This window comes from Melozone crissalis, unplaced genomic scaffold (genome assembly GCF_028551555.1).
Source record: "Melozone crissalis strain CALT ecotype California unplaced genomic scaffold, PUWL_Pcris_2 ptg000111l_1, whole genome shotgun sequence".
NCBI classification, from domain to species: domain Eukaryota; kingdom Metazoa; phylum Chordata; class Aves; order Passeriformes; family Passerellidae; genus Melozone; species Melozone crissalis.
The window spans coordinates 6,659,287-6,677,109 of NW_026535888.1; positions in this window are offsets into that span (position 1 = coordinate 6,659,287).

The window sequence follows — 17,823 nt, forward strand, 5'->3', positions numbered from 1 at the left end:
GGTGGCCCCACGTGGGCAGGGCTGGGGAAGGGAAGCTCCTGGCAAACAGAGCACTCTGAGGTTGCTTTTTGATGAAAAGGCCACTTTTGGGTTTTTTTAATCAATATCTAACATGAAAGTCCCTTTTTGAAATCAAATTGTACGTGTGGCCCTTTGGGACTAATTATCAGCTGCTCATCTGGATGTTATCTTTTGGAGAGGCTGAGAAAGGAGAAAATGCTAAGTCAAGGCAGAGGATTAAAAATATCCACATCATTTATCTGCCAGAGAGACGAGGGTTTGAAGTCTGGTTAATGAACATAAACCCTCCTGTCTCTCTGCTAAGGACCACTGCTTTCAGCAGAGTCAGGTGCACTTATTGCTGATCAGAAAAATGGGTTTCCCAGCCCAAAATAGTTCTAAGACTCTTCAAGGTGCTCCTACTTTGAAGGAGAAAAAAGCTAAAATCTTTCCATTTTTATGACTCCATCCTCCAGGATCACAGTGTGGATGGAGAACATGGAGTGTTCCTTAAATACACAATTCCAACATTTGTTAATGGAAATGAGCATTTCCAGCAATCAGTTGTATTGAAATAAGGAATATAAAATATCCCCACTGTCAGCACTGCACTCCAAGGCAGCACTTGGATTTCAGGTAAGTGATGATGCCTGGGCTCTTTTCTAAATACACAGAATATTTCATGGGGTTAATTAACTGTAATTGTGTTCAGGTGCTGCTGGAGAACTGGTGAAATGCTGCACATAAAAAAATACTGAAAGGAAACTGGATTTTGGAAAGGAACCCTAAACCAGGGATGTGTCCTTTATCTTGTGGGAAGTTCTGGGACTCCAAAAGATCCCTCCACAGGCAGAGGCTGCAGGAGGGAGTTTGGTGCTGTGGGCTCTGCCCATTCTGTGAAATCCTCACCCGATGGGCTGGGGCTGTGATCCTGCTTCTGGAAGGACTCTGGCTGGCCACAATTCCATGGGTTTATCCATAGAAATGGACCTGCTAACAACCCTTCCTTAGCTTGGGGGGAAAGCTCCTCTTTAGCAGACACAAACTAACCCAAATCACACAAACACAGGATTTCCTCCCTCCCACTGAGGTACAGATCCATTTTCCGACCTTTCCCAGGTGCCAGGTTGGTCTTTGAGCAGAAACAATTCCACACCCTGCTCATTCTCCCAGCCCTCTCCCTGTTTTAGCCCTTGCCAACCTCCCAGCTCCATCCCTGGCTTGCTGTGGGTGCTGTCTCCCCAAACCCCCATGAAGCTCCACAAAACTCAGCCCACCCCTGTCTCACCAGGAGCCCAGCCCCTGCCTGGCTGCTCAGTGTCCATCCCGGGCTGGAGCAGCCAGAGCAGCTCTGCCCACACCAAATGGGCATTTCCAAAGCCAGCAGCAAAGCCTGGGCTGCCTGAAACCTCTGGGCTCTTAAATCCTTGGTCTCCAGATCAAATCAATATGGGATCCTATCAACAGATGAATCAAGATGATCAAGTAACAGCCCCTGAGATGATCATCTCAGGGGTGCTAATTGATCATCTCAGGGGGTATTAATTGATCTGGGATCATGCAGGGGTGGGGGAAAGCTCCAAATCCCCCCCAAGTTTCTTGGATTAACTCTGGGTTTACTGTCTCTGTTATTCAGAGTTAATCACACGGGCACCTCAATGGAAGTGTTTTAAATCTCAATTAATGTCCTGCACAATCAAATCACTGTTAACTAATTATTTTGGATTTTGGGTTCCCCATCCCAGCATTGTTTTGACACCTGATTGCCCCACAGGCAGGAGCTTTTCCTAAAGTAGGGGAGAAAAAACAGAGCAGATTCCCTTCAGGAACTGGAGCCACATTTTGTGACACAGTTCTTGCTTTCCAACCATTCCGCATTTTCATGTAGAGTTTCTCCCTTCCCAATGTTTTATTTATTCTACTTATCCATGGAAATGAAATCCCTTAAAAAATGGGGGCTGGGCAGTGGTGCTCACAGCAGCACAGCCCTGGTTTGTGAGGTTTGAACCCAATCTGAGGGAACTCTGGTTCTGTAGGGGCTGTTCCCAGATCCCTGCATCTGGGGAGCTTTCCTGGTGGAAGAGGGAGCACTCATCCCAAAACATTCGGGGTTGGAACTTGAGGAGATTGGAGATGGAACTTTGGGGTTGGAACTTGAGAAGATTGGAGATGGAACTTTGAGTTTGCAGCTTGAGGAGGTCTGTTGGGAATCCCCTGATTACCCCAGCACAGCACAGAAGTCTCTGATCATATTTCTTCCAAGATGGTGTAAAAGGAATGAGAATCCTTCATTCCCTCACTCCTGAGCCAGGGAAAAGGGGGAAATCAGTCAGATCTCTCTCCAGGAACGGTTTGGAGTTGGTGCCTTGGATTTGCAGATTTATTTCTCGCTCTCCTCGGCTGCGTCGAGATTTGCTGGATTTGCATATCAGGGGAGATTATTTTTCCTGCCTCAGCCTCGGAGGAGCGGGCAGGTGTGGAGCAATCAAACCCCATTGAGCTGGAAATGCTCAGGAAGCTGCTCTGGCCCGGCAGCTCCCTCCTCTTCCTTCCCAGCTATTTTTATGTCTCTGCAAATCCCTGCCACTGCGCTGAGGACTCGCTTGTCCAACTCTGCAGCTGGGCAAGGGTGGCCTGACAACCTCAGGAGGGGCTTCAGCCCCTCAGCTTGGCTTTATTGCTCCTCTGGAGTGCAAGGCCAGGCCTAGAGACCTTCAGGATCCATGGGAAGAGCTTTTTATAGCAGGTTTTAAATAACTGGGAGCAGTCTCTGTACTCCTGGGAGGATCAGCACCAACAGCAAACACTGCATGAAAATAGAGTGGGAAAGGCAAGGACAGACTGGCAGAGAAAGGGAGCCACTCCTGCTTTCCCTGACACTGTCAAGACAGGACATTAATCACCTCATAATTGGTTAAAAAGAAGGGCTCTTTAGCTTTTAAAAACCTCCCTTCATGATTGTTGATTTCCACAGGTAAAAAAGGCCAAATTAAAAGAGGCAGCAAGGACAGGGTCACAGTCCAGGGGAGCCTGGGGCTGCTCCAGCCCTGAGGCCACCAGGAGCACCAGGAGAAATCCCTGGAGCTGGCACAGGACCCTCATTAGGGGCTGATGGATGGGCAGGGATTGAACACAAGAGGTTTTGTGCAGCACTGAGGTCCCCAGGCAGCAGCCAGGGCTGAGCTCTGCTCATCCAGGGACAGATATCCATGGCCAGGAGGGAGGCAGAGCAGGGGCAGGTGAAAGGATTCCAAGCCAGAGCCCCATTCCTGACTGCAGCATTGGTGGGTGGAAGCTGGGGCAGCAGAACTGGTGTTGAAGATTGCAATGCAAGATGTATTCTATTACCATCTGTATGGCAGACTACCTGTGTCAAGTGGGCAGCTTGCCTTATCTCTCTCTTTGAGTGACCACATTCACTCCTCCCTCCAAGGAGACACCTGCTGATAACAGCTATTGAATGTCCCTGCATGGCTGATAAGAACTACAGCATCCCATTGGGAGATGGGAGCCCAGAGGGAGGAGCCAAGCATTCCTACCCGGATAGAATCTGGAGATTCTGGAACACCAGCACGGCTTCTGCACTGGATTGCCCAGAGGAACAGCAGCTGCCTCTGCCCCTGGATCTTCAGAGGCAGAGACTGCACCTTTCTCCAGGATCCCTGCTCCAGCAGAACCAGCCCTGACACTGCAGGAGGGCTGAGCCACAATTCCAATGGGACTGCTGCCAACAGCCTGACCCACAGGGTGTCAGGTTGGGTTCTGACTCTGCCAGTGTTGGTTTACTTCACTGCATGGTTTATTTTATCCTTTTTTTTTTTTTTTTTCCTTCCCTAATAAAGAACTGTTATTTCCTGCTCCCATATTTTTGCCTGAGAGCCCCTTAATTTAAAGTTTATAGCAATTTGGAAGGGTGGGGAGGGTTTATATTTTCCATTTCAGGGGAGGGTCCTGCCTTCCTTAGCAGACACCTGGCTTCCCAAACCAAGACTGCTGGCCAGGCCAGCTCAGGAGCTTTCAGAGACAGAGGAGAGAAAGGGGATAACTCCCACCTCAGGCTGGGAGTGCTGGACAGCAGAAATGGCTCCAAGTGTGGAGAGTCCTGGCAGAGACATGGAAAACTTCCCCCAAGGACTCCAGGGAAAGTCAATTCCCTTGGGAAAGGAAGTGAGGCAGCTCCTGATGGAGGAGGAGGGAGGGAGGAAGGTAACACAGCCCCGAGTCCAGGCTTGCAGACACCCCTCAGAGGGATTGGGCCATGCAGAATTCCCTGGGATGTGCAGAGCCCCTGAGGGCCCCTGTGGCACAGAGGGGGAGCAGCACAAGGCCCAGCAGGTCCCTGCTGACCTGGCAGGATCCAGCAAAGCCTTTCCTTCAGAAACATTTTGTTCCCCAGGACACCAAATCAGCCCCAGTTACAGCCCCTGTGCCCTGTGAGGGAGGGAGGGACCTTGTGCACTGAAATTCCCATGAAAGCTTGAAGGAATTGGAATTTGGTTGATGGAATAAACCCCCTTTTTGCCTTATTCCAAACTCCCTGGGTTTGCAGCAGGTCATGAAACAACTTTGCTCTTTCCACCTGTTTAAAACCAGAGGGCTGGGTGGCACCACTGCAGGAACTCATTTTACCTCTCCAGTCTCAGCATCTTTTCCTGCAATTCCAGCAGCAGGGCAGGGGATAAACCTGTCCATCTCCACCCCTACCAGCAGCACTCCTCTCCCTGGAGAAAGGCTCATCCAGAGTTCCTCTCTGTGACTGTTCCTGCCCTGAAAGCTCATCCTGAGCATTATCAGCTCTCTGTGGTATTTAAAAGCCAAACAATGATGTCCCAGCCTGTCCATTCATCATCCAGCTCTCCCCACAGAAACCAGAGTTAACAATCCAATAACATCCACGGAATGTTTATTCTCCCTTTGCCAGCAGTGGCTCTGGCTGAGTGACACCATCCCCAGGGGCTCAGGTGCAGGTTTCAGGGATCCCAGCAGGATTCTCCAGCACTTGGTGCTGCTCTGTGTCCTCCCAGCAGCCAGGAGCTTGCACAGGAGATGCTCTGGAGCTGTTCCAGCTCTGGACAAGCACTCCAGGAGTATTCCAGGAGCTCTGCTGAGGCATGGATGTTCTCTGTCACTGCCCTATGGGATGTGCTCCCTGTAGGAGTGACAGGGGTAGGACGGTGGGGATGGACAGAGACCAGAGATCTCTGCAGCCAGGGCTGGGAACTTGTGGTTTATTGCAAAGGGCCTGGGTGCAGGGCCCTGCTGGGAGCTGCCAGCCACAGCTCAGAGCAGGCCTGAGAGAAGAGAGGGGGAGAGAGGTAAATAGAGAGAAGGCAAGAGTGTGGTAAAGAGGATGAGAGAGCAAAGTTCCCATTACAATACCATAAATCTTCTTCTTCTTGAATATTCTGATTCTCACTAACCAATCTAGTACAAGATACAAATCCTACAGCATTTCCATACAGCCTATAAGAATCATTACATGACCACACTGGGTTACATTTTAAACACTAAAACTCCTCTTTGGGCCCCTTCTGCCAAGCTGGCAGGGTCTGCTCTGAGCCTTGGGCCTGTCTGCAAGCAGAGGGGATTGTTTGATCCAAAGGGGATCACCTTCAGCTGGCCATGCCATTGTTTTCCAGTTGTTCAGTAACTGAGGGATCTCAAAGTTTGCTTTCATTTCAATCTCACTTATAGTTTCCATACTCTCAAAATCTTTTGCTAGACAATAATATTTATAAGGCTTTCCTGTTTCATCTTCCCCAACAGTTCCCAAGCTGGGAGATAACCCACACCCCATTGCTCCTCATTTCCATGTAAATCCTCCCCTCTGAGTCCCCTCCTGTTCCAGAGCTGTCAGAGAAATAAAACTAGGCCCTGTTTGCACTTCCCATTGCTGGGGTGAGGGGGAGGTGACAGCTCGTTTTCCTAACGAGCTCATCGGTGTAAAACAGCAGCGGGGAGATGGCAAAGCACTCAGAAACTGAGCTCATCTGCCAGGATTTTATTTCTTTTTTTTGCTTGTGCCACCTCAGCCCAGAGCTGCTGGTGGATGGTGCCAGGCACAGGGGCTGCACTCAGAGCTCATCCCGCTGGAGAATGGCCTGGAATGGCCCAGGAGAGGCTCTGATGGGCCCCTGTGTGCAGGTTCAGCACTGCCAGGGTGGAACCTGCCCAGGGCCCTTCATTCTGCAGGGATTGCCCTGGGGCTGGGACTGAAGTGGTGCCTGCAGCTCCTGGAAAGGAGGGGACAAACCCAGAGCAGGGGACAAACCCAGGGCCTGCCTCCGGCTGTGTGTGAACAAAAGTTTCCATTAAAGAGCCCTCTGGGCCCCTCAGCTCACACAAACTCACACTTTGCCCTCAGTGGGGATGGAATCAATTGGATTCAGGTGTCCCCTGGCAATTCCTGGCTGCCCATGGGGAGGGGACAAAGCTGTGGCTTCTCCAGGTCCTCCCAGCCCCTGTGACCCCTCCTGGGATTGGGAGGACACAGCTGAGCTGGCAGGGAGCAGTGGAATTTGGTTTGTTCTGGCTGAGAAGCAGCAGAATTTGGTTTATCCTGGCTGAGGAGCAGAAGAATTTGATTTATTCTGACTGAGGAGCAGTGGAATTTGGTTCATTCTGGCTGAGGGGCATCAGAATTTGGTTTATTCTGGCTGAGAAGCAGCAGAATTTGGTTTATTCTGGATCTGGTTAGCATGAGAGATTTGATAGACAAAATGCCCTGGCAAGAGCAAAGAGAACTTTGAGGATTAAATCAGGATTGGAAGAAGATTGGATCAGACTGGGATAGGGAAGAAGACCGAATCAACCTCTGCAAGCAGGAGATGTTTAAAATGTGAGTTTATTTATGTGATGATGAACCCAATCATTGCAGTAAAACATTACAAGTCTTCCTAGAATAAGTATATAAGCAGTTGTACTTCACTGTCACAGATACATTTTATGAAAAATCTTTTCCTTAGGATTTTTTCTCCTGAGAAGCTGGAGGCCTCAGGAACAAAATGTAAACATTGATTATCTGCTGCTGTAGAATGCAACAGGTGCATCTGTGATTGGTCTCATGTGGTTGTTTCTAATTAATGGCCAATCACAGCTCAGCTGGCTCGGACAGAGAGTCCAAGCCACAAGCCTTTGTTATTCATTCCTTCTTTTTCTCTTCTTAGCTAGCCTTCTGATGAAATCCTTTCTTCTATTCTTCTAGTATAGTTTTAATATAATATATATATTAAAATAATATATATTATTTTATTATAGATATCTGAAACATGGAGTCAGATCCTCGTGTCTTCCCTCATCCTAAGACCCCTGTGAACACCATCACGCTTCACAATAAATTTGGATTCTTTGACCATCTCACCAAGTCCCTGGTGACTCTTTTCATGGCCAATAATTGGTGCCCTGATAACAGACACTAAAATCACATTAATCTGTGTGTGTGGGGTCCACAGAGCACATCCCCAACCCTGCAGAGCCCTCAGGGACCACAAGGAGCAGCATGTGGGAGTGCCATCATTTTGTCACCATCAGCACTGGCTCTGGGCATGACTGAGCTCTGTCCTAACCCCCGTGTCCCCTGGGATCTGTCCAGAGGGATGAAGGTTCCATCCTCAGGAGTCCACCCCTCCCAGGCAGCTCAGCTCAGGTGTTGGACTCTGGCTGGGTTTTATAGGACAGCCATAAAGGCCATAAAACAAAAGGTTAACGTGGCCAAGTTCATAAATCCAGCAGTCAGGGATTAGAACATTCCTGTTCATCTCCTCTTTGTGGAAAATTTACATCCAGAGGTTGGGTTTGTCCTTGCAGGAGTCTCTGGGGTGGGAGGAGAAGGGTTGAGTCTTAGCAGTCAGGGTAGCTGTAGAAAGCTGAGACAGGCTGGACTGTCAGGGCCTTGAGAATAATTCCTAATTTCTGTGTTACACAGCAGAGTCTGTTCCCAGCAGCCTGAAATGGCCCCTCCTGAACCCAGTGCCAGGGCTCTGTCCCCTCAGCAGGACAATGACCCCTCACCTTACAATGCCACCTTTGAGCTGAGTCTGGGGCACAGAGCCTGGCTGGGGTCACCCAGAGCAATTGTGCAGGGTTCAGAGGATCTCAGGCTGTGTAGGAACCTGATCTGGGGCTAAACTGAGCCATTTTCCCCCCAGGCCAGGGCAGCACCTTCTGCTTGCAGGATTCAGGATTTTGCTGCAGTTTTGGGGCCATTGCTGCTCATTTCCCCTCCCTGTTCTCCTGACCAGTTCCAGCTGTTTGATAATCATCTTGGTTTGGAAAGACAGATGTTTGCTAAGGAAGGCAGGAAACTCCCCTGAAATGGAAAATGCAAACCCCTCCTTCTGAATTGCTATAAATTTTAAATTAAGGCAAAAATATGGGAGCAGGAAATAACAGTTCTTTATTAGGGAAGGAAAAAAAAATAAAAGGATAAAATAAACCATGCAGTGAAGTAAACCAACACTGCCAGAGTCAGAACCCAACCTGACACCCTGTGGGTCAGGCTGTTGGCAGCAGTCCCATTGGAATTGTGGCTCAGCCCTCCTGCAGTGTCAGGGCTGCTTCTGCTGGAGCAGGGATCCTGGAGAAAGGTGCAGTCTCTGCCTCTGAAGATCCAGGGGCAGAGGCAGCTGCTGTTCCTCTGGGCAATCCAGTGCAGAAGCCGTGCTGGTGTTCCAGAATCTCCAGATTCTATCCGGGTAGGAATGCTTGGCTCCTCCCTCTGGGCTCCCATCTCCCAATGGGATGCTGTAGTTCTTATCAGCCATGCAGGGACGTTCAATAGCTGTTATCAGCAGGTGTCTCCTTGGATGGAGGAGTGGGTGTGGAAGAGATAAGGAAAACTGCCCACTGAACAGAAGCCAGTTGCCATGCAGATGGCAAATAGAATACAATTTGCTTGGCAATCCAGGAAAATGAATAATATAATAGTTGTTTGCAGCTATTTTACCAGTTATTAGCACTTATATTTTTATTAGTTATTAGTTTTTAATTATTAGTTTATTTTTTAGTTTTTATGTATTTTATTTTTATTAGTAACTAATTAATTTTAATTAGTTATTAGCTATTTTATGAGTTATTTCCTGCAGTTCTCTCCAGAGCAGAACAGCTGAGTGGTCTCATTACAGTGCAAAATTCCCAGCTGGGATTGCAGAACTTCCCTAAATTGAGAAGTTTCTGTCCTGCAGGTCCCAGCTCCACATCCAGGACCATTCTTGTTGCCCATCACGGACAAGGCACCCAAATTCTGAGGAGGAAAAGCTTTTTGACCCCTGGGCAGGTGCTACCTGTCTCCCTTCCTGCTGTCCCAGGTGTCCCAGGTGTTATCCACCATGAGGGGCTGACTTCCCACCCCCAGGACCCCTTGGAATTACAGAAGATTTACATTCAAAGGAAATGTCTATCAAAAGTTATCGAGATTATTTGAGAAAAGAAATAATTTATCTCATTTTCCAGACACGTTGGTGTTGCTCTGCCCTCTCTGCCCACTCCCATTGTTTTTATTTTCTGCCATCACTGTAAATATTTTATCTGGAGCCCAGATTAGTTCAGTGCCATTTACTGCTGCTGTTCCCATCTCCAGGAGAACAAACCTGCTGGGTTTAATGCCACCTGCAGCCGGTGACGGATGGCTCTGTCCCCTGATCTTGGTGTTTGGTATTTTTATGGGGCTGCCTCCTCTGTTTTCTCTCCATTTACAGCCTCACTAACGTGGGGAAGGAACAGAGCGGGCATCCATCACCTGCCAAGGGCAGAGCTGGGTGCAGAGCTGGCCTGGTAGGAGGGATGAGCTCCCAGGGGACAGCAGGGACAGTGCTGGCACTGCCAGGGGATGGCAGCTGCCCTGGACACTGGGTCCTGTGCCTGGCACTTGGTGGCACTTGGGGTCACTCCATGGGGTTTGACTGTCTCCCCGTGCCCAGATCTCTCCTGACAGTGCTGATGAAGTCAAGGAGGGGACCAAAGCCTGCTTCAAAGGTTTGTTTTAACAAGTACTGGGCCCAAAGGGCAGCTCTGTGCCAGGGCTCTGCCCCTCAGCAGAAAAATGACCCCTCACCTTACAGTGCCACCTTTGAGCTGAGCCTGGGGCAGCAGAGCCCCGCCGGGGTCACCCAGAGCAATTGGGCAGGGTTCAGGGGATCTCAGGCTGTGCAGGAACCTGATCTGGGGCTAAACTGAGCCATTGTCCCCCTAGGCCAGGGCAGCACCTTCTGCCTGCAGGATCCATGATTTTGCTGCTCATTTGTGCTCCCTGTGTGTCACACACATGCACAGACTCTGTCACTGCCACACACCGAGCTTGGGAGTGATCTCAGCAGCACTGGGAACATGCAGAGCTCCTCTCTGAGCTCCTTTATCCTGCACAAGACCAGAGGGTTTAAAGTCCTGCAAGCTCTCCTTGCCCATCACACCCAGAGTGGGTTTTACGTGAAGAAATCAAAGCTTCAGCTCACGAAGTTCTTCCTGTGCTCCAAACAAACCCAACCATTAACCTGGCTAAAATGGCAGCCAGGTGAGGCACAAAATAGCCTGAGGTGGTTCAGGACATTAGGAGCAGGATGAGCTGGGAGTGATGTCCTCAGGAGTCAGCCCTGAAACAGCAGAGCACAAAGACTTCTGGTTGGAAAGTTAAATGTTTCTGGGAAGGACTGATTTAGAATGAGTGAGGTGGCTGGGCAGATGGGTCAGTAATTTTAGAACTAAAATTGTGATTAAAAGCACTTTGGCACCCAAAGCTGGGAAGCAGCTCCGTGATGGTGATTAATTCACACCACGGGGCTCAGGGGAGTGCAGGGACTGAACTCCTGCTCAATTCTTATCAAGTGAAATGTATCCAGCGTAATCTGATAGGTGCTGAAAGGTTAATGTAAGCTAAATCAATGCTGTCTCCATCCCGATAAGGCGTGGGGAATTGTCCTTGAGTGTGAGTGTGCAGGAGGCTGAGGATGAGGGTAATAAAGGGCTTTCATCTCCTGCCGAGCCCTGCCAAGTCCATTGTGGTGCAGCAGGGGTTGATAAGGGCACCGATTTATCAGCCAGCAGACAGAGCACCGCTTCTGCTCCTGAAACATTTCATCTCCCTGCTTTAGTACTCTCTTAATAAACATTTTAAACACCCAAACACCTTTCAGACAGCCAAAGAAGGGGAATACAAAAGGCTGGAGTGGCACTGGCCTGGTCAAGGGCCCAGGTTCTGAGCACTGGGACTGCCTCAGGGCTGGGGCAGGATCTGGAAATCTCACCTGGTGAGATGCTGTTAAAAATCAGTTCTGTTGGAATAAGGAGCTGCATGGAAGCAGAGTTCTGGTGTGAGTTTAAACTTCCAGCACTTGGTTAAATCCCAGGGATCAAGGAGAGTTCCAAGCTCTCTCAAAGCCATAGATCACAAGGGGCTGTTTAGCTTCCACTCATCTTTAAAAATACCTCTTGAAATTAATGGCTAAACTTAAAGCCTTGGCTTGATCACACTTCTGGTGAGCTGAGAGGGCTGAGAGCAGGAGAGACAGGGGAGTAAATTCAAGTCTGCCCTGTCCCCAGTGCAAATGAATAATTGATGGCTCTAATTCACCCTGGCTGTGCACTGCCAGACATCCTCTGTAATATTCATGTCCTGCAACATGGAATATGTCAGGATCAGGCTGGAAGCAGGCAGCAGGAGGGCTCAGGATCACACAGGCTCAAATCCCAGCTCTGCCAGCCCTCAGGCACAGGATTTTCCTGTGCTGCCTTTCCCAGCCTTGTCCAGCTCCAGCTCCCTCCAGAGCCCAGCCCCAGCAGCTCACAGACACTTTGATGCCACCATGATCTGGTGAGAAGCACAAAACGTGCAGATTTGACAGTTTGTGGCTAATTCAGAGCCTTACAAAGCCCAGCGGGTTCTCAATGCCAGACCAGCCCTCTGTCAGCTTCTGAGGCGGATTTGCCTCCATCCAGGCAGGTGGGGCTTAGAGCTGCACTCAGCACTGACTCAGAGCATTATTGTAACAGTTGATTAATACCTGAGCACTCAGTAAAGAGATAAATTATGATTATGCACACACAGGCACTCCATCCACAGACAGCAGATCCATTTTCCTCCAACGAGCTGCCAATTACTGGGTATTTCTACATTATGTTTACACAGCCTTTTATAATCAACACTCCAACCACTTTAGGTATTAAGTGCTTCAAACTATTGATTTGATTAATTCAGCGTCTTCAGACAGTCATCCTGCTCTGCTTTTCTTCCCTCCTGACGTGCAGCATGCCCCCTCCATCTGCTGGGACCTTCCCTTGTTTGAGCATACAGATCCAGGAGGGCTCCCAGGTGCCCCAGAGGAGCAAGGCTCACCTCCTTCAAACTGTCTGCAGGAAAAGACCCCTAAAACAAGGAGGGCAGGGCTGAATGGGATCTTGGGAATTGGGAATTGTTCCCTGGGAGGGTGGGGTGGGGAGGGGCTGGATGGAATTGCCAGAGCAGCTGTGGCTGCCCCTGTGTGGAGGCCTGTGAGCCCATTGGGAAAGGGGCAGTGGCAATGCCCTGGAGGGAAGCACCAGAGGCTCCAGCATCCCCCAGAGTGTAGAACCCAGAACATCCCTCTGGCTGTCCAGGATGGCCAAGACCCCTGCCAGGGGGCTCAGAGACCCTGGCACAGAGCCCAAAACGCCTGTGGGTTTGATTATGACTTGTGAAGCAAATTACCAACCTTGTATGAAGATCAACAGGCCACAACAGTTTAGGTAGAATGATAGTGAAGTTATCACAGGGTGGAAAAGTAGATTTTAGGGTTTTTGGTGTGGGGGTTCAGGAGGCAAGATGGAGGGAACTGGGCATGTCCAGCCTTTCTCCTTCTTTCTCTTGGCCTCCATCTTCTGCTGTGATGGTGACACTTACAGATTGGTTTAGAGTAGAAGCTCATTATCTAACATAGGTGATAGGTATTGGGAAGTAATTGTAAACATTGTACATGTAGTTTTTAGTATAAAGACATAACACCACCCTGGGGGCAGGCAGTGTGCCTGGAACTGTCCTGCTGGATGCACCTCGGCAGGGCAGGAGAAAATATTTTATAGATAAGATAAAATAAACAACCTTGAGACTGAGAACTGAAGAGTCCTGCCTCCTTCTTCAAGCGCCGGGCAGGGAAAAGAGACTTTTGAACTTTTCTCGGGGTCACTCTGATAAGCTGGAGATCCCAACACAGAGGTCAAGGAGAGACACAAGGCTTCCCCCATGGAGCTCTGCAGCTGATTTACCCCAGTTCTGGGTTCCCTGTTGGCCGTCCCAACCCCTTTTACCCCTATGGTCTTGTTCTAGAATATTCTCCACTCCATTTCCCCATTGGTCAATGTAACCCTACTTGTCCACCCTGGCACTTCCCATTGGCTCCTGCTCTTTGTAACACCCTGTCAGAACCCAGGACATCCCTCTGGCTGTCCTGGATGGCTCCAGCCCCTGCCAGGGGGCTCAGAGACCCTGGCACAGAGCCCAAGACACACCTGTGACTTTGATTTTGACCCATGGGGTAAATTACCACCTTTATATGAAGAATTAAAGTCAAGAGAGTCTAAGTAGAATAATTGTTTGTCACAGGGTGAAAAGTAGATTTTTGAGGTTTTTAGAATGGGGGTCAAGACGAATTTGGATGTACCCTGTCCTTCTTTCTTCTTCTTCCTCCTTCTTCCCAGCCTCCATGTTCTGGGTGATGCTGGCACTTTTGGATTGGTTTAAGGTAGGAACTCACTGTCTAACATAGGTGATAGGTATTGAGAAGTTATTGTAAACAATGTACATGTAGTTTTTAGTATAAAAAGATAACACTGCCTCTGAGGGCAGTTGGTGCGCCCCTGTCTGACCTGCTGAACAGAGCTCAGCAGGCCAGGGAAAGAATGTTATAGATAAGAAATAATAAACAACCTTGAAAACTACAGCTGAGGAATCCTGACTCCTTCTTCAACTGCTGGGCTGGGAAAAGAGACTTGTATGGATCTCAGAGTCACTGTGAACAGCAGAAATCCTGAGACCGCCCCTGTGCCCTCAGTTGATTTTCCCTGATGCTTTGCTCCACCCCCTCTTTAGCATATTTATAGCCTGGACTCTTTACTGTCTGTTGTCTTCTGTCCCTGGACCCCTTCAGCTTCAGACCCCAACAAACCCTCACAGGAACCCCATGCAGCAGATTCCCCTGCGTCCCCCCTGGCTGTGCTGTGGTGGAGTGTGTGATTGTTGTGTTCCTGCCCAAACCTTCTCCCTCCAAGGACACTGCAGGGAAGGCAGCAGCACTGCCCCCTTCACCTCGCCCCTACACCCCTGGAGCCCTGGCAGTGCCCCAGGCCAGGCTGGACACTGGGGCTGGGAGCACCTGGGACAGTGGGAGGTGTCCCTGGGGTAGAACTGGATGAGCTTTCGTGTCCCTTCTGTCCCAAACCATTCCAGGACTCCATGACTGCCTCCACCTCTCCAGGCTGTGCTAACTCGACTCCTTCCCCAGCACAGGATGAGTTTTTGTTAAATCCATGAGATTCCCTCTTGCAGCTCCATGGAACCAAGGGGATCTGCAATTCCAGAGGCTGACCTGGAGCTGCCTGTAGATTTAACTGCTGGAATAATGTTTAATTACTCCCCCCTTTTTTATGCCTTGTGGGGCAATGAGGAGCCCTGGGATTTACCCAGGGGAAGTGTTGGGTTTTTGGTGCCTTTGGCTCTCCCCCCTGGCTCAGAAGCTGTGGGATTTTGTTGGCTTTAAATGCAAATTAACTGCTTTATTTCCCACCTCATTCCAAGGCCAGATCTCCAGAAATGGGGGCATTTCTGCCTCCAGTTCCCACCGTGCCCTGCACAGCTGCCCCAGGTGCTTCTCCCACTCTCATTATTTGATAAAATAATTAACACCAATCTCCTTCTCCCAGCTCTGGCTGCCCCCCCTTCTCAGGCACCCCAATTCCTGTACTCTGTGCTCTTCCCACCATTTCACAGCCCTGGGGTCTGGCTTGGGTGACAAGAGGCAGAAAATCCCATCCCAGGTGCTCAGCGTGAGGGATGAAGGGCAGCCAGATCCCAGAGCGTTCTTTAGGACAGAACAGTAAATAACCAAGGCATTGCTCATGCAGGGTGATGGGTTTTTATCAGCACACAGAGAGCAGCTGAAGGAACAGGGGCACATGGAGCCAGGGAACAGCTCCCAACCCTGGTGACATCCAGTGTCTGCTGAAAAATGAGGCAGGGGAGGAGCAGGGACAGCCCTGGGAGAGATGGATGGTGCAGGTGCTTCTTTACTGCCCCAGCCCTGGGACAGGGATGATGAAAAATCATCCCAGGAAACGGGAGCTCAATTTTGCAGGAATAAATCAACAGTGTGGGGAAGTGCAGAGCAGTGGGAGAGGAGCCCTGCCCGGCTCCTTCCCACCCCCAGTCCCTGGATTTGGGGTGAGGGTACCAGGGGGGCAGGGCTGGAACTCCCAGGTCTGATGGGGAGCACACGAGGCTCTGCAGCCCCAGACTTTCTGCCCCTGAATTTTGGCACCATTTTCCCACCCCTGCCTGTGCCTCTGGTCCCACTCAGATATCCCACCTGTATCCCAGGGGGTTTCCCAACAGATTTTAAGGCATAATTTATCAGAAAGTAGGGGGGAAAGTGCTTTTATTTGCAAAAAGAGGAGGAACAGAAAAATCAGTGCTCTAGCCCTGTTGGACTAAGCTCTTTTCTGACCCAGAGATGGGGCAATTGAGAGGCATTTTAAAAACTTTTATTTTATTTTCAGTCTCATATAAAAAGTAAGACAATGGAAATGCTCTAATTCACATCATTACTATTAAAAACTGTTTCTTAATTACAATACAATACATCTTTCATAATTCTATTTCTCTGCAATATCTAATCTTATTTACAAAACCACCTTTTAAAACTTATTTCTAATTCCATTTCTCTCTCAACAATATGTGTCCTATTCTGTAACATTTCTAAATCAACATTTCTTATCTCAAAATTTGCATACAGAAACACACTAGATAAACCTTCTGTCAAACTTTAAAAATTTTGTATAAATGCATTTCCCACACAGCCACTTGGATGAACAATTCCCCCCAAAAATGTTTAAGGAAAAGCAGCCAAAGGAACACTGAGCTGGGGATGCTCCAAACCCTGATGGGAAAGGCCCATCCTGGTGCTCTGAGGAGTCTCTGCCTTATCAGAGAGCACAGGGACTGGGCAGGTGAATCCTGACAGGTACAGGAGAGGTTTCAGCTCTGAGGCTTCCTTTGATAAGAGCTCAGAAATTGTTTTTATCCTTGAGCAGTTTCTGCTGTTGCAGGGAGATAATTCAGCTGCAGCCTCCTCAGGAAGAGCTGCTGAGATGCAACTGAAAGCCCCCAAATCCAGGCTACTCCAAAAGCACAGCCTGGAAAATCCAGGCTTAAACTGAGACAAAATCTTCTCCTCGGAAATCGCGGTCCCAGCTAAGCTGGAGCTTTGTGAGTGCTTCTCGTCTTTTACACTGAAAAAATACTGTGGGGAAAAAGGACAGGATGGAAACGCTTTCCAGGGAATGTGTAAAATCCCAGGGTGACAAAATGTGGGATGTGCATAGAGACATATCGTTCTTCTATGGGTTCTGTAGTCAGACCATAAAAAACCACCAATATATGGTGTTATATAGAATATATTTATAATATTCCTCAAGAACTGCGGGCATAGAACAAGGAGTAAGGGGTTCACACTGAAAGAGGGGAATTTAGGGTGAGAAATGTGGAAGGAATTGTTCCCTGGAGGGTGGGGAGGGGCTGGGCTGGAATTGCCAGAGCAGCTGTGGCTGCCCCTGGAGCCCTGGCAGTGCCCAAGGCCAGGCTGGGCACTGGGGCTTGTGATATTTTATGAAAAACCCCTTTGCCAGGATTTCTTCTGCTGGGAAGATGAGAAGCCTCAGCTTGTCCATGTTTTGCTGCTCTGGAATGTGATTTGGAGAATTGTTTACCCAGCATGTGAATTGTTTTTAATTAATGACCAATACCAGTCCAGCTGTGTCAGACTCTCTGGTCAGTCATGGGTTTTTATTATTCATTCTTTTCTAGCTTTCTGATGTCTCCTTTCTCTTTCTTTAGTACAGTTTTAATATATAATGTAATGTAATGTAATGTAATGTAATAATAAATCAGCCTTCTGTGAACTTGGAGTCAGATTCCCTCACCTCATCCTGGGGACCCTCACAACACTGCAACTGGCTTGGAGCAGCCTGGGACAGTGGGAGGTATCCCTGCCATGGCAGGGGTGGCACTGGATCATTTTTAAGCTCCTCTCAACCCAAACCACGCCATAATTCTATACTTTCTGCCCCAAAAATGGGAAAATTGAGGTGCAGGGCTGAAGAAATCTGGGAGCTGTGCTGGCAGGAGCTGCCTCTCCCCAAAGCAGCACAGAAAACTTTGCAGAGCTCAGCTCCAGAGCTCTCCAAGGCCACCATCCGTGAATAATAATGGCACAGCATTAAAAAAGAGGCCGGGATTATTCTTTTGAAAGTGTTGCAGCCTCCTTGAAAAATGACTGTTATTTATTTGATCGTCCCCCGAAGATTCCTTTGTCACAGGCTATTGTGTAAATTTGTGTTCAGACAATCCTGAAAATGTTGAATTATTCACTTGATTGGCCTTAATGTCTCCTGCTGAAACACCTCAATATGCTGCGATTATTATCAATATATGGCGGGCTAATAAAAGTGTGGCAAAAATAACTGCAGCTGGAATTTCTGATGAAAAAGGATAATTTCCTAACTGCTCAAACATTAGTAGTTAAGAAAGTTAAGATAAGGGTAATAAAGCCTCGTGCTTCAGGGCTTTGCAAACGGGGTTAGGAAGTA